Raw genomic sequence first — 24,699 nt, 5'->3', positions numbered from 1 at the left:
GACACAGCCCCGGCACGGGGGGAGCGGGAGGGCTCAGGGCTGCTGGGAGGGCTGAGGCCACGCACAGCTCGGCACAGGAATGGGGAGGCCCACTTGACACCTGCTTTGCTTCCCCCGCACCCCCCGAGAGGAGCTCTTCCATGTCAGTGCCCACAACGTTCACCTTCACTCCCTGCAGCAAAAACATCAAGGTACCTGGATGTGCACTCCAGAAGGCCTCCACACCCTCTCAGCTTGTTTTCCCCGTGAACAAACTGACAGAGTTTGGTCTCCACCACATTATTGACGCCTGATGGAAAACCGCCCCCAGAGTCGTGACTGGGCTGCTGTCCCCTGTTCTATCCCTGCTGCCACAGAGCCCCTTGCTGAGGATCACCGCTCAGTGAAGACACACACCAACCAGAGGCATCTGGAACATCCGGCTAAGAAGGATCGGGGTTTTGGAAAACATGGTCTCTGAAGAAGGATCAATCGTAGGGTGTTGTTGTTGTTTAAGGTGAGGAAGAGAAGGCAGAAGAGAGCTTGAAAAAGCTAGGATCATGGAAACGTCTTCTGTGTTGGAACATCTGTCTGGTTTATGTAGAGAATATCCCCGCTGAACAAGGGCAGAATGTGCTATCTGAGGCCTGTCTGCACAACCCGGCTTTCTGTTACAGTTCCAGTGACCTTGAGGTCTTATTGAAGGACAAGTAAGCGGTAAACAGCCGTGCTGAAATCAGGAAAGAGGATGTTGAACAGGATGCGCTAACCGCAAGCAGGGGAGGAGAATAAGACGTAGATGCTCGTGCTTATTTGCATATATCCAATCAGTCACACAGTATCAGCGCGTGCTGCAAACCCTGTATCGAATAGTAATAAACCCACCCCCGCGTGCAACCCTGAAAATCCTATAACTGTGTGAGCAAAGCCCTCAATAGACAAAGATCGTGCTTACCTCCATGAGGAGTTCGTGATTATTCCGTTCCGGTGTTCTGACAGGTTTAGATGAGTTAAAGCTATTCTTGCGTCAGCTTGAGGGTTTCTAAAGTTATTTTTTTGTCTTTCGGAGGGAGATGAACACGCACACCTTGCCCTCTACAGCGAGGATGCCGTGTCTGGGTTCATGCCCGTGCTGTCCTCACAGCTTGCGTCGCAGAGTTGAGCGTGGAGGGGTGTCACCCTGCAAAGGTTTGGTGTGTTGTCACAGTCGGGGCTGTGAGGTCTGGAAGGCAACCAGCGCTTTGAGGTCTGGTGGGTGGCGGTGGGGTGGAAGCGGCTGTTGGGGGATCCGTCATTTGCATAGCCCCGCCCCCTCCTGCATTCTTTGGAATGTTTGGGTCCCCATGGCAGTTTTGGAATGTTTCCTCCCAGTTGGGCCAACGGACCCGCAGCCAGTAGGTCCTCCCGTTGGAGCTCCTCTGCCTGGCAGAAATCCTTTTGCATCTGTGATTCAGAGGGGTGAAGTTGGAATCTACAGGTCTCCTTAGACAACCTTCAGCAGCTGACTGGTCCCGTTGCTCATAGGAAGTGGAGGGGCTTTACCAGGTGAATCTGCCGTTCCCCATCTTCTGGGGCTTATGGGAGCGGTTTTGGAGGGGAGGGAGATGTCAGTTCACGGTCTGGAGCCAAACGGGATAGAGCAGAGATGGGCTGTAACTTATCTGACCTCACTTGGGTGCCTGTAATGGAGCTGTAATCGTCTCCGCCTGCACAAGTGGACTAAGGTCCGACTTTGTTTTCAAGGAGGCGGAATGAATAAAAGCCGTGAATCTGCTGCGTGATCTTTCTGACCAAATCGATAAAGCTGTCCTTTAGGAGAAGTTAAACAGGACCTTGAACTCCCTGCTTATACAGACTAACTCCGTGTTGTGTGGCCGAAAAACGGGACCAAGGCTGGCTCGGATATGGGTGTCCACACTAGACACATCCACCTTTGGTCAGATGAGTACTGCTGACGCGGAAGTCACGGACACTGCTGACGACCAATATGATCAAGCAAATGCCAATTTATTGTTGATACATCCCAGTTAATATAGCCCTTCTAATTCCGTATCATGCGCAAGCTCTCTACTAATTGGTTAACTATATCATGCACGCGCTCCTAGCTAAAATATGATTCGTTAAGTCTCTTTGTTCACGCGCACGGCTCTCTCCACCTGCACCCTGCTTCACGTTCAGCCCCCCCCTCCCCCCCCAGTCACGTATGCCAGCTGTTTTCCTTCTTCTCAAGGTTGCTTCGTTTACTTTCTCACAGGAAGCTTCAGTACTTTCTCACAGGCGGCCTCATTATTTTCTCACAGGTGGCTTCAGTACTTTCTTGCAGGCAGCTTCAGTACTTTCTCACAAGCGGCTTCAGTGATGTCCTTGAGGCCTGCTGCTCACAAACCTAACAATTCCATTTGGTCTGGACTGTTCACTAAGTGCCCCTGGTACTCCAGGTATCCAACAAATCCCCCTTTTTGTTTTGAACAATCCAGACCCACTTTCAGCATACGTTCCATAGCTTTCACAAAGCATTTCAAAATATACCCCAAAATCATCAGTGTCAACAGCAAACCCGTCAATAATACCAACCCATAAACTATCAAATCTTTTAGCCAGCCTGTGACCCCCAAGGGTTTCAACCAGTCTCTTAACCTGCTTTCCACTTGTATTGCATGCATGTTGCATCGTAACTCTGCCAACTGATAGCCTATCGACTTAGAGTGATCAGAAACATTCATGCAACACATACCTTCAAAATCTTCACATCCATGTCCATGCGCTAATAACAAAAAATCAATGGCTGCTAGATTCTGCAAAAATATCATGACGCATGCTATCCATGTCTTCTAATAATCCTGAGAACATGCTAGAGGTTAAATTCATTTGCTTTTGTGCCCAACAAGCTAATTTATTTAAGTTAGCTAAAGTTTTTGCAGTTGCTGCCCAAGGAACAAATAAAGATAATGCTACCGCTCAGCTGTACCCAACAGGGTTAAATTGCCGTCACAATGGGGAGTCAATACTTTTAGCGATCTTCTTGCTCGCATATGATTCCATAATGTTCTCATAGATGGAGCAAACACTATCAGTTTTCCAAAATAACATGGTCCTCCTATAGCCCTTTTTGGTGCTCCTGACCTTATTTTACTACAATATCAACTAGGTTCATGGTTGTTTTGGTTGGGTTTTGTTTGTTTGTTTGTTTGTTTGTTGTTTTTTGAGGTTTTTTTGACCCAGATTGTCTGTATTGAGTTGTTAATCATTTTTTGCAAGCATGGTATGTTAATGATTATGCCTAGTATGATGCCTAGTATCACAATTCCGATTTTAACCAAGGACAGCAACCACCCAGTTATGCCACACACAGGCTTAGTTAATAAAATTACTGATCACACGATATACATATTCATGATTACGAAGCAAAGCTAAGTTTCACTACCTTCTAGGAATTTTCTACTATAACATTCTTCTACTATTACAGATATAACAACTCCAGTAACTTTCTTATCTATAAGAGCAATGACGGAGGGGAAGTCCTCTCAGGCAGGACTAAAGAGGAGATGCTGGAGCAGCAGCCTCGTCGGAGATGTCCTGGCTGTAGCAGCCCCTGTTGTTCCAACTGTCCTGTGGGCTTTCAGTGCTTGGAGAGGAGGAACAAATCCCATTTGCAACATGGGGGCCTTGCTTGGTGGCTGCTGCCTGCTGGCCCTGCCCTCTTTACGCCGTGCACCCTTCAGTGTCCAAACCTGAAGTCCCCTCTGTCCCTGGGCACCGGCTGGCTGAGGCAGAGAGAAAGAGGGATGAGGAAAACAGGGCTGCACTTGAAATAGTAATGTTTTCAAGTCTTAATGTGTTGGAATCTGACAGTCGTTTGAGCCCTTGGAAATACTGTGTACATGAATGTTTTGTGTTTTAACTTACTGGGTTTTGAATTGCTTTATTGTAAACTGCCTGTAAACTGCCTGTAAACTGCCAAGTTCAGTAAAGCATGTTAGAAACGTTAAACACGTGCGAGTGTTTTATTGTCGCAAAGCTATACCAATTAGCCCGTCTCAGCGGAGCTATCAGGCACAGGCAGAGCTGGAGGAGGCACTCTATGAGGGCATAAGGAGCCAGCAGCACCCAGCAAACAGAGTTAGCCTGACAAAACCTGATTCCAGCTCCAAGCGTAAGCACTGAGCCAGAGAGAAGGGCTCCCGCCAGCTCTGCCGCACCCACGCTGCATTAACAGGTGCCAGTGCCGTCATCTTTAGCCCAGTGCCATCTTCCAGAAGCTTGTAACTTCTCATTCTCTACTGCCAGGAGAGCATCAGTCTTGCTGGCCTTTAACAGCCGTCCAGAAGGCCTCGTTTAAGCCGGCCAAGAGTCAGGCAGTCTCGGTGTGCCCACTGAGATGCCACTGCGACCATCAAACCAGGAATTGTCCAGGTCCAAAACCTGAGATCTCTGCATCCGTCAATGCTACAATTTGCTACACACATACCATCTTAATATTTCTCTTGTCTTCTCTTTACTCTTTGTCACGTCTCACGTGGATCCCGCTGGTGCTGGAGGGTGTAAGGGACTGAAGGAATCCATGTGTGCTGATGTCTCAAACCTTGTTGTGGCCGTGGGGCAGGGTGCAGTTTGCATAGGGGCAGTAGGAGCCCGGCAGCACAGGAGGTGGTGGCCGCATGGGGGATGCGCAGCTCCACAGGTCCCTGTTAACCACTTGCCATCCATGGCCAGGGGTCACACAGCGGCCACCTGAGGAAGGGGCTTCGCACCACCCCTCACATGTAGCGCTTGCTTAGCGCCTGCGCAGAGGACTCAGAGCTCTCTGGAACCAGACCATACAAGTCTTCAAGGGGCATAACCAGAGCTGGGCATTAGGCTATAAAAGAGCCGGCCTCAGGGAGCCGCGTGTGAGCCCCCCCACCGGAATCACGCACCCGCCCGTCATCGTCGTCGCTGGGTCCAAGGGTGGTGATATCTCTTTCCCTCTCTTTTCCATCTTCCTCCTTTTTAGAAATGTTCTGATAAGAGCCCCAGCTGTCAACCCCTTTATGCTTCCCAAGTTCTGAAAGTTAACTCGTTCCACTGAATGTTAAATAAAATGTTAAATCGATCGTTTGGTGTCGTTCCACCTTAATTTAGTCCCAGGGAATCACAAACCTGCTACGGCCCTGGGTCCTAACCGGCTGCTCCGGCGCAGCGCCATGCAGGGCTCCTCTGCTGCACTAGGATGCAGGGCTACTCAGGCACAACACCATGTGAGGCATTGGTCCTCGGGCGCACGTGACGTTGGGCTCCTCCGGTGCGACCAGACGCGATGTGGGGCTCCTTGGGCATAAAAGGACGTGGGGTTCCTCTGGTGAGTTGCAAAGGGGCGCGGAGCTCCCTCAGGGCAAAAAGCTACCGGGGCTCCTCCGGTTGCCAACAAAGGCACGCGGGGCGCCTCCGGCAGGTGGCAAAGGCCCGCGGGGCTCCCGGACAAATGATCAAGGCCCTCCCTCGGGGCAAAAGGAAACAGTGCTCCTCCGGCGAGCGGGAAGAGCACCCGGAGCTCCTCCATAGATCGGGAAAAGCATGTGGGGCTCCCTCGGGGCAAAATATCAAGGTGCTCCCTCGGGGCAAAAGGATGCGGGGCTCCTCCAGCGAGTGGCAAAAGGACACGGGGCTAGAAAGTCTGCTCAATCAAGTTGTCTCTGCAATCTCCCACCTTCGAAGCAATGAGAGATTTGGACCTGCAGGACACCGTGGATCCATGGTGGTGTCTATTCTGGCAACTCAATCCCAAACGCTTGCTTAATTTCCACCTTTTCTTCTCACTCTGTCCTATCGCTACTATCATGCACTTTTTTAGAATAAAACTAAGTCTGGTCGCACGGCATTTGACCTCGTTTGTGTCTTAATCTCGCTCGAGGTGATCAAATCCACAGGGAGAGCCTGGTCTAGCTGCCCCTAGCCTCCCAGACCTGCCTGAGGTCGGCTAGAACACAAAGGGGCCTTCCTCTCATCCAAATCGGATCACAACATTTTTAATTGGTGTCACGGACAGGATCCCTCAGAGCGAGAGTGCCGTATTGTTCACCTGTTGTTTGTTTATGTGAGACCTCTCAGGAAAGTCTAGGGGGTGGGATACAGTGTGTGAAACTTAGGTGCTGCCTTCCTGAGACCAGCACCCCCCACCCTTGGTTCCCACGCCTGTTGTTGCTTGTTTAAGGGAGGCCTCTCAGGGACGTAGGGGTGCAGTTGAGTTGTGAGTTTTGGGAGTTTACGAGGAAAGTGTACATGTTACCTTCCTGAGACGACTGCCCTCCCCCCCGCCTCTGTTTGTGGGAAATGAATAATGAAGCAGGTACCCCTCTGGGGATTTGAGAGTGAAAACTGGTAAGGGAAAGTCAATTGTTTGTGTTGTTCTTGGTGCCAGTTTGATCGCTGCTGTAGAGGCAAGGGATTCCCAGCGGGCAGCCTCTTGGGCCGGGGGGCTAAATCCCCTGGAACGAGGCGACCCCCTTGCAATTACAGGAACTGTTGAGCAGTTAGTGGAGAGCGTGCAGAAGGCGGCTTGTCTGCAGATGACGTATGAGCAAAAATTGGAGCCCCGAAAGGAGTCTCCAGTGATGATGCCTGTGGACCCTGAGTGAATGACCGCCCCTTATCAAACTCCCCGATTCTTTAAAACCCACTGGAATACAGAGAAAGGTCCGAGTTATGCCGGCTACTGAAAGAATGAGGGCAACTTTAGAGGGACTTACCCCTGAAAGGGACCACCAACCCCCGGATGGGAAAGGGTGGAGCTGGGGGGAGGTGGCACAGGAATTGATAAACTTTGGGCACAAGGACGGCCCAGTGGTTACATCGACTGGAAGGCCTGACTCTAAGGGTTTAAGACGTACGGTGGAAGTCAAACCGGCATTGCAGCAGGAGGGTAATTCCAAACCCTCCCTCGCCAGAACCCCCGCAGGAAGAGACATTCCAAGTCGACGCAACGTCCTGCGGCAAAAAGGAATCCCAAGGGAATTGATGGAGGGGTTACCCACTGACAGGCTAGAGAGATTGGTGAGGCGGTGGCCAGACAGGCCAATTCGCAAGGAACCCAATCTTATAGCCTGTGAGGGTGAGGCCCCTAGCGCCCCGCCTCCCATCAGTCTCCGGGAGGCTGACCAGTCCTGAAACCGATTCCTTCGCCTCCAGAGGGTGAGCCGGGGGGCAAAGGTTGGGTGTATATTAGACAGCTCACCATGGGCAGTAGAAATGATTTATTAATCGCTGGCATTGTGGCCCCTCGACAAATTCCAATTACCTTTGGAGTAGACACTGGAGCTCAAATCTCGGCAATCAAGCGCAGAGATGCTGCAAAGTGCGGAATCCAGCCATCGAAAAAGCAATCACTTGTGGCTGATGCATTTGGCAATGTTCAACGGCAACCGTCAGTGTCGGTTAGCCTCCGCTTGCCGGGGGATGAAAAAGCCGACACAGTGGCGATGGTAGCAGGCGAATTCCCGCTTAATCTGCTAGGGCTTGGCCTATTGACAGGACGGAGCTGGTCAGATAACCAGGGGGGACAATGGTCTTTTGGTAAGCCAGGGTATGACACAGGATTGTTGCAGAGTGCCCCCCCACTTCCTTCCTCGCAACTTACAAATGTCAAACCTTACCCAGTACCCTTGGGAGCCAGGGAAGGAATAAAGCCAGAATAAAGCTAGAGGAGTAAAAGGAACAGGGCATTGTAGTCTCAGCTCACTCCCCCTTTAACTCGCCGCTGTGGCCAGTGCGGAAACCTCATGGGAAACGGAGACTAACTGTGGACCATCGCAGGCTTGATGCAAATACCGGTCCGTTGACAGCCCCCGCACCCAACGCTGCCGAGCTAACAGCCGCAATCCAGGAGCGAGCCCACCCGATTATGGCAACTGTGGATGTGAAAGACATGTTTTTTATGGTACCCTACAAGCTGAGGACCAAGACCGCTTTGCTTTTACCTGGCAGGGGCAGCAATTCACTTGTACGCGACTCCCACGGGGATATAAGCACTCCCCCACGCTAGCCCATCATGCCTTAGCAGGAGAGCTGGAAATGGTTCCTGCCGAGGAGGGGGTCAGTGTTGATCAATACATTGATGACATTCTTGGGGCACAGGCGGGAGGAGACAGAAAGGGTACAGAGGAGAATTCACTTAAAAACCTTGAAACTGGCCAATGCGGGGGAGAGAAAAAAAAAAAGACAAAGTATTTCTACTTGTCATTTAGAATGACGGTTAAATTTGATCCTTAAAGCTGAAGGCCATCTGTGATCTCCCAAATAAAATCCCACCAGCGTGAAGAGATCAATTTGTCTTACTTTGAATTCTTAGAATCATAGAATCATAGAATGGTTAGGGTTGGAAGGGACCTTCAAAGGTCATCTAGTCCAACCCCCCTGCAAGGAGCAGGGACATCCCTGACTAGATCAGGTTGCTCAGAGCCTCATCCAGCCTGGCCTTGAACGTTTCCAGGGATGGGGCCTCCACCACCTTTCTGGGCAACCTGTTCCAGTGCTCTACAACTCTCATTGTAAAAAATTTTTTCCTAATTTCTAATCTAAATCTACCCCCCTCTATTTTAAAACCATTACCTCTCGTCCTATTGCAACAGGCGTTACTGAACAGCCTTTCCCCATCTTTCTTGTAGGCCCCCTTGAGGTACTGGAAGACCCCTATCAGGTCTCCCCGGAGCCTCCTCTTCTCCAGGCTGAACAGCCCCAACTCTCTCAGCCTGTCCTCATAAGAGAGGTGCTCCAGCCCTTTTATCATCTTTGTGGCCCTCCTCTGGACCTTCTCCAACTGGTCCATGTCCTTCTTGTGTTGGGGGCTCCAGAACTGGACACAGTACTCCAGGTGGGGTCTCACCAGGGCAGAGTAGAGGGGGAGAATCACCTCCCTCGACCTGCTGGCCACACTCCTCTTGATGCAGCCCAGGATGATGCGGTTGGCCTTCTGGGCCGCAAGGGCGCATTGCCTGCTCATGTTAAGCTTCTCATCCACCAGCACTCCCAAGTCCTTCTCCTCAGGGCTGCTCTCAATCCATTCCCCGCCCAGCCTCTATTTGTGCCTGGGATTGCCATGACCCAGGTGCAGGACCTTGCACTTGGCCTGGTTGAACTTCATGAGGTTGGCACGGGCCCACCTCTCCAGCCTGTCAAGGTCCCTCTGGATGGCATCCCTCCCTTCCAGCGTGTCGACGGCACCACACAACTTGGTGTCGTCGGCAAACTTGCTGAGGGTGCACTCTATCCCACTGTCCATGTCGCCGACAAAGATGTTGAACAGGGCCAGGCCCAGCACGGAGGGACGCCACTCGTGACCGGTCTCCACGTGGACATTGAGCCGTTGACCACCACTCTCTGAGTGCGGCCATCCAGCCAGCTCCTTATCCACCGAGTGGTCTGTCCATCAAACCCATGCCTCTCTAGTTTAGAGAGAAGGATGTCGTGCGGGACAGTGTCAAAAGCTTTGCACAAGTCCAGGTAGATGATGTCAGTTGCTCGTCCCTTGTCCACCGATGCCGTCACCCCGTCATAGAAGGCCACCAAATTGGTCAGGCACGATCTGCCCTTGGTGAGGTGTCCTGGTTTCAGCAGGGATTGAGTTAATTTTCTTCTCAGTAGCTGGTGTGTTTTGGATTTTGTGTGTGAAGAATGTTGATAAAAAGATTCTGATGATACGAGTTGTTGTGAATGAGACCAAGGACACTGTCTGGCTTTCCAAGTCTCGTTAACGTGCAGATGCGGGAAGCTGGGCAAAAGACAGACAGAATAATTGATCCAAACTGGCCAAAGAGAGTATTCCATGCCATAAACGTCATGCTCAGTATATAAGTGGGGGTTGCCCATGGGAGGGGGCATCATTTTTCAGTTATTCCTTTTCTTGTCGGGTATCCGTTTGGGCACCCTTGGCATTCTTTTCTTCTCTCTTGCTTGCTGGCATCGTTCCCTCTACCTTGCTAGCTTGCTCTCCCCCTTTGCTTGCTGCTCGGTGTTGTTCCTGTGATCGCTGCTCAGGACGGGCTGCGTCGGTCATTCGGACATCGGGTGGTGAGAAATTGTACATTGTTCATTTTGTATATTTTGTATATATTAATATCCTTATATCCTGTTAGCTTTGTAGTTTTTAGTATTTTTAGTAAACTGTTTTTATCTCAACCCACGAGTTTTCCTTTCTTCCCAATTTCTCTCCCCTGTCCCACTAGGTAGGGGCAGGGTGAATAAGAAAACTGTGTGGTGATCCGGGCTAAACCACCACATGAGGCCATGTTGGCTGTCACCAACCACCTCCTTGCTCTCCATGTGCCTTAGCATGGTTTCCAGGAGAATCTGCTCCATGACCTTGCCAGGCACAGAGGTGAGGCTGACCGGCCTGTAGTTACCCGGGTCTTCCTTATTCCCCTTTTTAAAAACTGGGGTTATGTTCCCTCTCTTCCAGTCATCGGGGACCTCACCAGACCGCCACGACTTCTCAAATACGATAGCCAGTGGCTTGGCAACTTCATCCGCCAGTTCCCTCAGGACCCGCGGATGGATCTCATCAGGTCCCATGGACTTGTGCACCTTTAGGTTCCTCAGATGATCCCGAACCTGCTCTTCGAGTACAATGGGCAGTTCTTCATTCTCGCAGTCCCTGCTTGCACCTTCTACAGCTTGGGTGGTGGGACAGGAACTCTTGTCGGTGAAGACTGAGTCTTATTCCAACACTGACAGAGAATGTGACCCTGAGCAGCTGAGATTTACAAGAAACCCGTGCACTGAGCAGTCCAGATGTTGCAAAACCTCCAAAGTGTTGCAAACCTGCTACGAATACCAGCTCGCTGCTGGTACAATAGCTACAGTAGCTAGTTAGCAAAGCATAAAGCGCCATTTGTATCAGCATGCACAGCAATAATCAATAAATGCCATATCTATTAAAGTTTCCTTAGCCCCTCTTCTCATTCCCCCCTTTTCTAGAGAATTAGTAAATTCTTTTACTATACCGAATTCTGGCACAATGTTTATTTATTTAGCACTTTCTCAAAGTATTGGTTAGACTCAAGCCTCTGTCGTAATTGGTTTTTCTTCCAATTATTATAGGAATTTCCCGTGCTCTGGAAACACCAGAAGCCACACCGAACTGTTATAAAAAGGATTATGAACAAAGCTATAATTATAATTGCTACAAAAAATAGTTGTTTCAGCCATGTTAAATTTGGTAGCCAAGAGGTTAACTTTTCCCATAAGTCAAACCCTCAGGAAATGTTGTCCCTGGTTATTTCATGAAAACTTTTAGTTTGTTCCCAGACTTTAGATGAGTCTTTCTCTATCTTTTTCTCCTGGTTTACATATGTACAACAATGTTCACCTATAGCAGTACATAATCCCCCTTGCTGGGCAAACAACATATCCAAACCCAGCCTATTCTGGAGGACCATTTTTTTCAGGGAAGAAGTCTCCTCTTGGAGGGCTTGAATCGCATCCCCTGTTGCAGTACCGAGACTTTCCATAGTAGCAGAAATATTTACTAAAGCCTTTTCTAACTCACTCACTCCCAACCCTGGAATAAGCCATCGTATAAAGCTATGAAAGCCAGTGGGCTCGTCTATCAGGGGGTTGTTACCACGCCTCTGCCGAAAAAGTCTCGTGTGTGTGTGTAAGAATTTTGGTGTGTTAAGGTAGGTCAGGTTCCGTGTAACAGTAATGTTAGGTATTATGATCCCTATAGTACATCGGCCAGCCCAATTATATGGTAAGATTTTATATCCTGTATGCCCACAAATCCAGTACCAACCACGTGGGGCAGGGAATCCCATCAGTTTGATTTTTTTATTCATGTGGACTTGGTCTTTTGTCCATAAGTATTTAGCTCCTGCCCACGGAAGATAGTTGGTACAACTGGGGTACTGTCCTACGAATGTCTTCCCCTTACACCTTGGATCAGCGCTATTTTCCCCCGCAAGTGGTGCGGCAGTTTTTAAATTGCGCTCTTGAATGCACGGTACACCTTGGGTTTCGTCCCATAAATTTAAGTTTATCTGCCAATTAAGATCTTCCCGTTTTATCTCTGCATACGCCTCGGGAGACATGCCTAGGAAAGCCTTGAGACCTTTTGGGAAGACCATGGCCGTTACAGGGTGTCCACTCCCCATGTTTTTTGGCAGATGCGAGCATAACCAACAGTCAGACCAATTCATGACTTTAGCAACTTTTTCATGGAGCTGCAGAAATGTGTTACTTTCCCATGCCCCGACTTTACTTGTCAGGATAACGACTAGCGTCGTGACAAGATAAGTTTTTGAGACTGTACTTGTGTGACCCTCCATGTAGACTTCGGTGCTCTTTTTACCCTGGTGTGGTGTATCCAGGCACTCTGTTCTCTGATCTTGATTGCTGTGAAGGAGGTGAGGAGTACCTGATACGGTCCTTCCCACTGTGGTTCCAGGGTTTTTTCTGCAACAGACTTTACATATACATGATCTCCAGATTGTATATCATGTACGGGTTCATCTAGACCTCTTCCCCGGGTCCCAGTTACATGCTTTCTTATTTTATTGAGCTGTTTGCTCAGTGCCACCATGTAGGAAGTCATAATTTCGTCCCCAATTTGCATAGATATCCCTTTTTGTATTCCATAGGGTTGTCCATACAAAATTTCAAAGGGGCTCAGTCCTTCCCTCGCCCTTGGTCTTGTTCGTATACGCAAAAGGGCTAAAGGGAGAGACTGAGGCCATGTCAGGTTTGCTTCTTGTCCCAATTTCACAATTTGCTGTTTGAGTAAGTGGTTCATTTTCTCCACTTGGCCACTCGACTGAGGGCGATTGGGGTGTGAAGTTGCCAATCTATACCTAAATGGTGGCTGATTTGTTGCACTATTTTTGAGACAAAATGCAGTCCTCTGTCAGAGGATATGGTTGCCAGAACCCCAGAACGTGGTATTATCTCTTGTACCAATACTTTAGTTACCTCCCGAGCCTTGGCTGTCCTAGTTGGGAACGCTTCTGACCAACCTGAAAAGGTGTCAGTTAATACCAGTAAATATCGGTACCCCCCTTTTCTTGGAAGTTCTGTAAAATCAACCTGCCATTGTTGTCCAGGCCCATTGCCCTTCCCAATCTGGCCCATTTCTGGTTTGGGAGTATTTTTTGGATTAGTCTGGAGGCAAAGGTCACACTGTTGAGTCACCTGTCTCACTGTGGTCTATAAGTTTCTAGCCACGAAATACACAAATACAGGCTGGGCGGGGATTGGATCGAGAGCAGCCCTGAGGAGAAAGACCTGGGAGTGTTGGTAGATGAGAGGTTCAACATGAGTGGGCAATGCGCCCTTGCGGCCCAGAAGGCCAACCGCATCCTGGGCTGCATCAAGAGGAGCGTGGCCAGCAGGTCGAGGGAAGTGATTCTGCCCCTCTACTCTGCCCTGGTGAGACCCCACCTGGAGTACTGCGTCCAGTTCTGGAGTCCCCAACACAAGAAGGACATGGACCAGTTGGAAAGGGTCCAGAGGAGGGCCACAAAGATGATCAGAGGGCTGGAGCACCTCTCCTATGAGGACAGGCTGAGAGAGTTGGGGCTGTTCAGCCTGGAGAAGAGGAGGCTCCGGGGAGACCTGATAGCGGTCTTCCAGTACCTCAAGGGGGCCTACAAGAAAGATGGGGAGAAGCTGTTCAGTAGGGCCTGTTGTGATAGAACAAGGGGTAATGGGTTTAAATTAGAAGGAGGTAGGTTTAGATTAGATATTAGAAAAAAATTTTTTACAATGAGAGTTGTAGAGCACTGGAACAGGTTGCCCAGAGAGGTGGTGGAGGCCCCATCCCTGGAATCGTTCAAGGCCAGGCTGGATGAGGCTCTGAGCAACCTGATCTAGTCAGGGATGTCCCTGCTCCTTGGACTAGATGACCTTTGAAGGTCCCTTCCAACTCTAACTATTCTATGATTCTATGATTCTATGATTTCTCTTATCAAATGTTTATACAGAGCCTCTGTTCCCCAGTGCCTTTTTCTATGTTCCTCCCGTATCAAGAGGGAATAATTAGTCTTCCCTGTGGGGTATAAGCCCACCCCTCTTCATTATATGACCCTTCTAAGTCTGTAATAAGTTTCTGATCTTCTTTGGTATATTTTGGCTTACCTTGTAGGGAGATTCGCCTATCAGGAATTAGAGCCCCTTCTATTTTTACCTTCGTTTTGGCCACTTGTTTTGCCTCTCTGTCCGCCAGTTCATTCCCTTTTTCCAAATCTGAGCTCACTTTCTGGTGTGCCTTAATATGCATAATTGCCACTTTCTCAGGGAGTTGGACAGCTTCTAGTAGCTTCAGAATTTCTTCTGCGTGTTTGATATTTTTCCCTTGGGAGTTCAATAAGCCTCTTTCTTTCCAAATTGCTCCATGTGCGTGCACAACTCCGAAGGCATATTTTGAGTCCGTGTAAATGTTCACAGTTTTGCCCTGGGCCAACTCCAGGGCTCGGGTTAGGGCAATTATTTCTGCCTTCTGTGCAGAGGTGTTCATGGGCAAAGGCCCTGATTCTATTACCTCTTGACTGGTGGTGATGGCGTATCCTGCATGTCGACTGCCATTCGAGGCATAGCTGCTCCCGTCTGTGAACCAGTTTTCCCCGTTTTTTATGGGGCTATCCTTCAGGTCTGGGCGGCTTGCGTATGTTGCTTCAATGGTTTCCAAACAGTCATGATGCACCAGTTCTCCTGTGTTCCCACTGAGAAAAGAAGCTGGGTTGACAATGTTAGTGACCACGATTTCCACATCATCCCGTTCCACTATCACAGCTTGATATCGCAGGAATCTTTGTGGAGAGAGCCAGTGCCCACCCTTTGCTTCCAGTACTGCTGACACTGCATGGGACACAAAACCAGTCATTTTCTGGCCCAGAGTAAACTTTCGGGCTTCCTGTATGTTCAGTATCACAGCTGCAACCGCCCGTAGGCATCCAGGCCAGCCCTTTGCAGTCACGTCTAACTGCTTAGAGAGGTAGGCAACTGCCCGTCGATGTGGACCCAGATCCTGTACCATGAGAGAAAAGAAGAAACGGCTTACTCACATCTGGGAGTCCTAAGGCCGGGGCTGACATCAGAGCCTTTTTCAGTCGCTCAAAAGCTTGTTCAGCCTCCTTATTCCATTCAAGGTGTTTCTGCTCAGTCGCTGTCAGCGCATACAGTGGTTTAACAAGCAGTCCATAATTGTAAATCCACAATCGACACCACCCTGTCATTCCCAGAAAGGTCCGCAACTCCTTTACTGTCTGGGGTTTCTGAGTTTGGCATATCACCTCTTTGCGGGCCTGCCCCAAAGTTCTCTGCCCCGCACTAATTTCATAGCCCAAATAATTCACTTTACGTTGCATTACCTGGGCCTTCTTCTTGGACACCCGGTATCCTTGGAGTCCTAAGAAGTTTAACAGACTCACCGTCCATGCCATACAGTCTTCCTCTGTCCTGGTGGCGATCGGGATATCATCCACATACTGCAACAATTTTCCTTTCTCAGACGGGGTTTCCCAGGATTCTAGGTCTTTCGCAAGCTGATTGCCGAAAATGGTAGGACTATTCTTAAATCCTTGCGGCAACACCGTCCAAGGGAGCTGGGTCTTCCGACCACTCTTAGGATTTTCCCATTCGAATGCAAACAATTTTTGACTGGCTTCGTGGAGAGGGAGGCAAAAGAAAGCATCCGTCAAATCTAAGACAGAAAACCAAATTAGATCAGGTGTTAACGCAGTCAGCAGGGTATATGGGTAGAGGTCTTCAGTTATCTTATTCACCGCCCGTAAGTCTTGGACCACCCTATATGACCCATCAGGTTTCCGAACAGGTAATAGAGGGGTATTGAATTCAGACTCACACTCCTTTAATAGTCCTAATTGTAGAAATTTTTCTATCACCGGCTGGATTCCTTCTCTATCTTCTTTCTTTAAGGGATATTGTTTAATTCTTACCGGTTGTTGGTCTTTCTTAACTTTAATTTTGACCGGTGGAGCATTTTTCGCTCTTCCCGGTACGTCGGTAGCCCATACCCCCGGGTACACTTGATTTAGGATTTCCTCGTTAATTTTTCCTTCTGAGGGAAGACTGGTTAAGGTTAGACTCAATATTTGAACGTATTGTTGATCTTTTACCTCCAGAGTAATTTCTCCTTTTTCAAATGTGATTTTTGCTCCCAATTGTTCCAACAAATCTCTTCCCAAAAGTGCTTTTGCGGAGTTGGGCATATATAAAAACCTGTGGATGCCCCATTGTTTTCCCAATTTGTATTTTAAAGGCTTACAAAAATATGCCTTTTCACTTTGGCCAGTCGCCCCTTTTACCATAACATAATCATTCCCCAGGGGCATCAAGGCTTGATTCAAAACAGAGTATGTTGCCCCTGCATCTATTAAGAATTCTACTTTTTCTTGTTTTTCCCCTAGCTTAATTATAACCAGTGGATCCGCTAGGGTAGATCCCCCAGGTTCCCGTCAGTCTTTCCCTGCGTGGGCTATTGTTCTTCCTGTGTGAGCCCTTTGGCCCCCTTTCTTATTCTTTGGGCATTCCCTCTTCCAGTGACCAAAATTCTTACAGAAAGCACACTGATTTTTACCCACACGAGGCAGGTTCCGTTTAATCCCTTTTTCCCCTTCCTCCTGCATGACAGCTATCAGCTGCTTTTGCCCTTGCCTATATTCTTCCTCTCTGTTACTAAACACTCTCCATGCTTCATCCAGCAGCACTTCTAAATTCCTGCTTTCTGTGGGGCGTAACTTCTGAAGTGTGCGTCTTATATCTCCTGTGGATTGACCCAAGAATAGGGGGATTAATTGTTGTATTCCTACCTCTGACCCAGGATCCAGCGGTGTGCTACGGCGCATCATGTCCCTCAATCGATCCAGGAATTCAGATGGGGACTCGGAAGGGCTCTGTCTGATTGCATACAACGCTGACCAATTTATAGTTTTGGGGATTGCCTTCTCCATTCCCTTTAAAATCCATTCCTGGTACTCCTGCAGTTTTCCATATGTGCAGATCTATTAACATCCCACTTTGGATCTTGGAGGGGGAAATGTTCCTTAACGTTCCCTCCTGTAACTTTATAATGGTCTTCGGCCAGATTCCCTGCTGTTCTTAAAACTAGCTGCTTCTCTGTTTCAGTCAGATAGTCCAACAATAATTGTATATCCTTCCAATCAGGATTATGTTGCTTTATAATAAATTGGAAATGCTTAGTTACACTTACCGGGTCACTCCTATAATCTTTTGCAATCTTTTTCCACTCCCCTAGGTCAGCAGTAGAAAAGGGTACTTTAATTAACATTGTCCCACCATCCGGTCCCACCGCCTCCCGGAGAGGTGCTTGCAAAACTGTTGGAGCGGATTTCTTCCTAGTACGGGAAGATACGGGACTGTCCGGGGGAGTCGAAGCTCTGTCCGAGTCCGCGTCCTGTTCCTGTGGTCGAGGGGGAGGCTTAAACAAATCAGTTAAATCTTGTTCTGGCGCCTGATGAATCTTACTTGCCTTAGTATATCTTTGTCCGATACTACATGCCGAACAACACCGCCTCAGTTTACCTCTGAGCTCCTTGTTGTTTTCTCGCTCAAGCGCGAGTACCATAGGGTCCTGTGGGGGCACCATTCCACAGTCCCTTTGCCATTCCGGGTGGTTTCGGAGGGTGAAAAACACATCTGCATACGAAACCTCATCGCATTTTCTTTCTCTTCCTAAAAACAACATTAGTTGTAAAAGGGTGTTATAATCTATTGACCCATTAGACGGCCACTTAGCCTCACCTTCTAGCTTATACAACGGCCACCATTGATTGCAATATTTGATGAGGGTCTTTTTACTTTCCGTACTTCCAGTCCCAGCAATATCTTTCCAGTGAGCAAGTATGCAACCCAGAGGACTTTTCTTTATTATTCCTCCACTCTGACCCCCTCCCATATTTATTGATTGATTATTTATCCTTCTTTTGTACACAAACACAGCCCTTTCTTTCTTATCCCAGTCTAAATTTTACACTTAGGATGCTCGAAATTCCAGCCAAACTCTACCCACAACTTTTCACCACAACACTTACACTCTAGAACAAAATATAGGTTTACGAGAGTTACCGTGGTGTAAAGGACACTATTCAGGACCGTCAGGGTCCCACCACAAGGGAACAAAGCAATCTACAATGACAGAACACAATAAACTACTACCGCGGTTACAAACACACACTTTGGATCCAATTCAATCTTTGCACACAAACAATACAATTTACATAGACTCACAGCGTTCACACTCTCGTGAACGTCCACACACTCAGAGTGGTCACACAATCACACAAGAAACTTGGGAAAGAGGAAAGTCCCCTTGCTTTCTAGCCCACCTCAGAAGACTCTGGGTGGCTGGGGCGGCTGGACAGACCTCGCGCCACACACACAGTCACAGCTTTGCTGGGATTCCCGAGACTCACTCACGCTTTCACAACACAGGCGTTTACACCATAGAAGGTCCTGCACGCAACATAGGATTTTTACCATGCAACATAGATCTCACACACACACACACACAAGAATCCTTCACGCAGACACTATGGTTCAGCAAGTCCAAATCAGTAGCCAACACGAAATGCCTTATTACAAGAACCAAAAATCGATACCAGTGTTATAAATTGGGACCACAACGGGTCATAATCCAATTAAAAATTTTATTAATTATAGCAAGTAAAATATGAGCAAAAACAGCGCTGGACGGCAGGGGAGTCTGCGCTCCGCCAACTGCCGTGCTGAGCAGTTCAAACAGTCCCTTTTTATACATCTTTACTTCCGTGTTCATGAGGTAGTGGAGGCATGCTTCAGTTGTTGTTAGGGGGTCGTTTTCTGCCTCCTGGTGTTCGTTGAGGCCGAAGTAAGAAGTCTTCCTTATATGGGGTTGCTTGCCCTGTTTCTGTCGGTTCCGGGACATCTGGTGGTTATCTTATCTTGCACAAGCGGTATCCGGTGGCTGTTTTTAGTTTGCATAGGCGATTTTTGCTGTCTGACCTTTACATTGGGCTTAACATAAATCTTAATAAACAATACCCTAGTCCATGGTTTCTCACAATCCCCCCTTTTTCTTTTTATCCTATTATTGTTTATTAGATGCTACTTTTATTCTCGGCACTGCAAGCAAACCTTTTTCCACAATCCAAACATTTATCATAACACTCACGAGGTAATACCTCACAATTACAATAGGCATAGTTCTCACGTGGCATAACGCATTCACAACAATCTTCATCCTCATTAATAGATACACTCTTATATTTTGCCCCAGACCTCGTAGTTAAAATAAGCAATTTAGCTATGTCAAACCGTTCTTTAATAAAATGTAAAATATAGCGTAATATACAAGGCCCAAATATAAGTCCCAAAATCAACATGATAAGCGGTCCTGCTAAAGCGGATAACAAAGTGGTTAGCCAAGGTGAAACATTAAACCAGTTTTCATACCATGACCTGCCCGCCTCACGATCCTTCTTACGTTGATCTAACCTTTTCCGGAGTTCAGACATGGTGTCCTGGACTACTCCCGTATGGTCAGCAAAAGAACAACATTCTTCATTGAGAGCTACGCATAACCCTCCTTCCTTTAAGAACAATAGATCTAATCCTCTCCTATTTTGCAGCACTACTTCTGATAAAGACTTTACTGAAGTGGCTAAATTTTGGATAGATTGTTCTATTTTTGCTAAATCCTCATCTACAGCCATCTGCAAACTTTGTAATTCCTGACCTTTTACTAGGGAGGCTATGCCTGTACCTGTTCCAACTCCGCCCGCTATCAGCAGTGTAGCTAGGGTTACCACTGTAATTGGCTCTCGTTTTTGTCTATTCAGGTCTCCTTCAAAGTGGCGTAACACCTCCTCAGAGGTGTGATAGATCAGACGAGGAACAATAATCGCCTGTACACAAAACTGAGATTGATTAAACACGTTTAGGGATAGGCAAGCCGTTACTCCGATGTCTGAACAAACCCATTTAGCTCCTGGTGTCGGGATAGCCCATTTGTTACTTTGATTCTTGTGTTTCTCTATATTGGTGTTAGTGACTGTTCGGTTGCACAAAGGCTGATACTTTTCGGGCACTGTACCTATACATTTTCCTTGACCTGTTACTAATTGAATAGTAATTCCTTGCGTATGGTTCCTCTGGTCATTCCATGGGCATTCTCGTGGGTTTGAACCATTAGACCATCGAATCCTTCCTGGTTTTCCAATTGCCTCAAAATATGGTGGTCTAACATTATAACATAACCAGCATTCCTTAGTTAAATTTGGTTTACTTTCATTAAGGGCACGATAAGAGGCTTGCATTAGATTCCATAAGGGGTCTTTGGATTCTGACAACTCTAGATCCCTGGATAAAGAGAATTCCGTCACAATGTCATTAGCTGTTTCCGAAAGGGAGTCTGGAGAAGATGTTACAACAACTACGGGGGCAATCTTTTCTTCAGAGAAAGTGGGTGGATTCAGGACCAGGTTTGGTCCTACTGGTAAAGGATCGTGGGGCATCGGTCTCTTCATTATTTGAAAAATTCCTCCTCTGTCTGCACCTGTTTCCCAATATCTAATTCCCCAATATTTCCCTGCCAGCCAAAAGTCCTGAGCAGGATTTTTTATAGTTATATTGATGCCCACACAAGGAATCGGTTTACTTAAGCAATGACCCCACCGGTCTCCGTGTAATTTAGGTCTCTCGCATCCTTCCGGTGACCACTTTATTTCTAGATATTGGTCTTCAGGTGCGGACCACTCAGAGGCCCATGTTTCGCACCCCCAATATGCACAGTAATAATGATCTGGAGAATTACAGTATCCTTTACCAGGGTTTGATGCTGGACATATATAAATCGGTTTACATATATCCGCTTCATCTCTACGATCTTCTTCAGTAATTAGATCATGCAAACTCACATTGAAACTAACTGTGCCCGGTGTAGTTCGTGCTTGGATTGGATTACTTGGATATTTTATGTTGGTTATTGTCCAGTTCATAGGTTCATGAGGGTTTCCATTTGCTTGGGTTATTATCAATAACAAAACTAACGGTATACCAGGAAAAAGGGTGTCTGTCAATTTTGCCAATTTAAGTAAATTTTTACCAGTCCTGGGGAAGTTCGGCCATTGTTGCTTTAGTGTCCCATTGTTCTGGTTCTTTTCTCCACAGTTTGTTCCTCCTCTGCCTTGCCCGTCGACTCGGTTGCTTCGAGCCACGGGGTGTACCATCTTCTCGGCAGCAAGGGAATTCTTCAGGAGAACAGCTGCTTCGGGCTTTCTGTCTGTTTACATAGGCTTCCCACTTTGCAGCTTTAACTAATGGGGCAAAGCAAGACACGGTTAGTACTTCCCTTCTGCACTTTATAGCCAAGATTTCAGCTATAAAGGGGACTGGTTCGGTGGAGTGGTAACAATAATATTGAGGGTTTATTCCTTTGGCAAAAATTTCCCACCACTCATGGGATTCTCGAATAATTTCTTGTTTAGACTCTAATTGTTTTAATTTCCACTCAGTAAGAGTTCTTTGGATTTTCCAACACTGTGTGCAAACTCCTGTTGGAGGGTATCCACATTCACAGTGTGTCCACCATTTATTCTGGCATACCTTACACCTGGAACAAGCAAATGGATAACAATTGCAGTTCAAATTATTACGTCTAATTCGTATATCTAGAGTGCATATATTATTTACATCAGCATATCTTCTATACTTAATATTGTGTGGTTGCATAAGTTTAGCAATTTCCTTCAACACACTTTGTACGCTTCCATATATAATAGATAAAAAAAAGAAATAATTATAGCAAATATGAACAACAATAAACACTTTATACCAAAAGGTAATGCGGCAAAATAATCAAATAAAGTCTCTATCATTACGTTATCTTTTCAGGGTTATCTTGGTGTCACCTGGAGTACTGATTACTTTCCAGTGGGGTCTCGTCACTGGGCCTTTAATGCGACTGGCATGAGTCCATCCACGCTCAGCAGTCCGGACAGCTGTTTCTGTTGTAAGCAAAACAAGATAAGGTCCCTCCCAATTGGGTTTTAGGGTTTCTTCTTTCCACGTTTTAACCAATACCCAGTCCCCAGGTTTAAGATTATGAATTTTTAAGTCCAACGGTGGTCGTTGTACAATCAGTCCATGTTCCCAAAGCTTGTTACGATGTTCTGCTAATTGCGAAACATATTCATTAATCACACGGTCTCGAATTAAAACATTTGTTTGTGGACTTTCAATTCTGTAGGACATTCCATACACCATTTCAAACGCTGATATTCCTACATCTGCTCGGGGTCTGGTTCTGAGAATTAATGGTGCCATGGGTAGGCACTTAATCCATGATAATTTGGTTTCTATCATTAATTTAGTCAAAATAGTTTTGATTTCTCCATTCATCCTTTCAACTTTTCCCGAACTTTGTGGATGCCATGGCGTATGGTATTCCCACTTAATACCCAAGCTTTCTGTTAGATCTCTAACAATTTTTGACACAAAGTGTGTTCCTCTGTCCGAGTCAATTACTTCAGGTACTCCATATCGAGGTATAATGTGTTCAAGTAACACTTTAGTAACTTGGTTAGCAGTTGCCTTGGAGGTAGGAAAAGCCTCAACATAATGTGTTAAATGATCCACCATTACTAATAAATATTTGTAACGCCCTACCCTGGGTGGTTCAGTAAAATCCACTTGTAAGTGTGAAAAAGGTCTGTATGCTGGGGAACGTCCTCCAAGAGGTTTTTGTCTCATGTTGTTTCGATTAACCTTTTGACAGGTCTCGCAGGCTGCCGTGACTGTCTTTGCTATGTTATATACGCCTATACAGGCAAACTGTTGATTGAAATGATCAGCTAACGCCTGGGTTCCCCAGTGTGTTTTACTGTGTATTTTTGAAAATATTTCGAGTGCTATGCCCTTCGGCAAGACTTCTCTCCCATCTGGCAATATGTACTTACCATCCTGTTCCTTAGCTCCCATTTGTTCTAGTTTTTCCTTTTCTGCAGATTCAAAACTCAGATTTTTACTAACAGATACTTGTTGCATAGTCAAAATCGTACTATAATTGCCTGCCACTCATTTTGCTTCTGTATCAGCTGCATTATTTCCCCTAACTTGATAACTTGTACCTCGTTGGTGTCCCTTTATATGTACAACTGCTATTTTATTCGGCATTTTCAATGCCCCCAAAACTCGCCGAATTAATTCCGGGTGTATCAGTTCTTTTCCCTGTGAGTTAACAAATCCTCTTTCCTCCCATATTTTTCCAAAGGTATGTACCACTCCGAACGCATAGCGTGAGTCTGTATATATAGTTCCATCCTTTTCCTTCAGTGACACTAATGCTTTCCACAATGCATACAGCTCACAGGCTTGAGCCGACCAGCTGGCACTTAGGGGGCCCGATTCTATTGTCTTAAATTCTCCTTTCTCTAACTTAACGATGGCATATCCAGACAATCGTTTACCTTCCACTATTCGTGATGACCCATCTATAAATAGTATTTCCCCACATTGTAGTTCTTCTTCTTCTAAGTCTGGTCTAACGCGTGTCTGTTGTTCAATTGTTTGAAGACAATCATGTACTAACTCAGTACTTTCCCCTGGGTATAAGAATTCTGCAGGGTTAACCGCTCCGGTAGTCCTTAGGGATAGTTTTGGAGATTCTATGAGTATTCCCTCATACTTTAGTAGTTGGCTATCTGTAAGCCATTTTTCTGCTTTTTGTTGAAGCACCCCCCTTATATTATGAGGCGCATATAGGACAACTTCTCCATTAAAGGTAATACGATTCGTTTCTTCAAGTAATAAGGCAGCAGCAACAATGATTTGTAAACAACTCGGCCAACCCCTGCTCACAGGGTCCAACAGCTTTGATAAGTATGCCACCGGTTTCTTTTGTCCGGCCCATTCCTGAGTTAATACTCCGAATGCCGTTCCTTCATGTATGTTAACGAATAAATGGAATGGCCGCTTTAAATCTGGGAGGCTTAAAACCGGTGCTTGACTTAGCTCCCTTTTGAGACTGGCAAACTGCTCTTGATCCTGAGGGGCCCACTTGGGTATTTTGTCTTTTGACAGTTGTTCATATAAGAATTTAACTTTAAAGCTGTAGTTCTCTATCCATTGCCTACAATACCCAAATAGCCCTAATGCCTGCCGAATTTGCCTCTTAGTGACAGGCATAGGTAGTTCCAGAATTCTTTTAATGCGCTCTGGATCCAATATCTTCTTGCCGTTAAACAAATAATGCCCCAAATATTTCACTTTTTCCTCCACAAATTGTAACTTTTCTTGTGATACCCGTAGGCCCTTTTGTGCAAGAAAGTTTAGGAGTCGAATGCTTTCTTTTCTTACATCCTCCTTATTATTCCCTGCTATGAGCAGATCATCTACATACTGTAACAGCACGTTTCCCGTTTGTACCTGGTATTCTTTTAAAAGCTCTTCCAGGGCCTGTCCAAACAGATTAGGGGACTCAGTGAACCCTTGGGGAAGCACGGTCCATCTCAATTGCTGTCTACGGCCTGTCTCTATGTCTTCCCATTCAAAGGCAAAATAATCACGGCATTCTTCTGCCAGTGGACAGGCCCAAAAGGCATCCTTTACATCAGCCACACTATACCAGGAGTTATGGGGTCCTAGCTTGCTTAGCAGTGTGTATGGATTTGCTACTACAGGGAACCGGGTGATAGTTCTTTTGTTTATTTCCCTTAAATCATGTACGAGCCGATATTTCCC

Source organism: Chlamydotis macqueenii, chromosome 3 (assembly GCF_036417535.1).
Source record: "Chlamydotis macqueenii isolate bChlMac1 chromosome 3, bChlMac1.mat, whole genome shotgun sequence".
Taxonomy (NCBI): Eukaryota; Metazoa; Chordata; class Aves; order Otidiformes; family Otididae; genus Chlamydotis; species Chlamydotis macqueenii.
Note: the sequence above shows the minus strand (reverse complement) of the source record.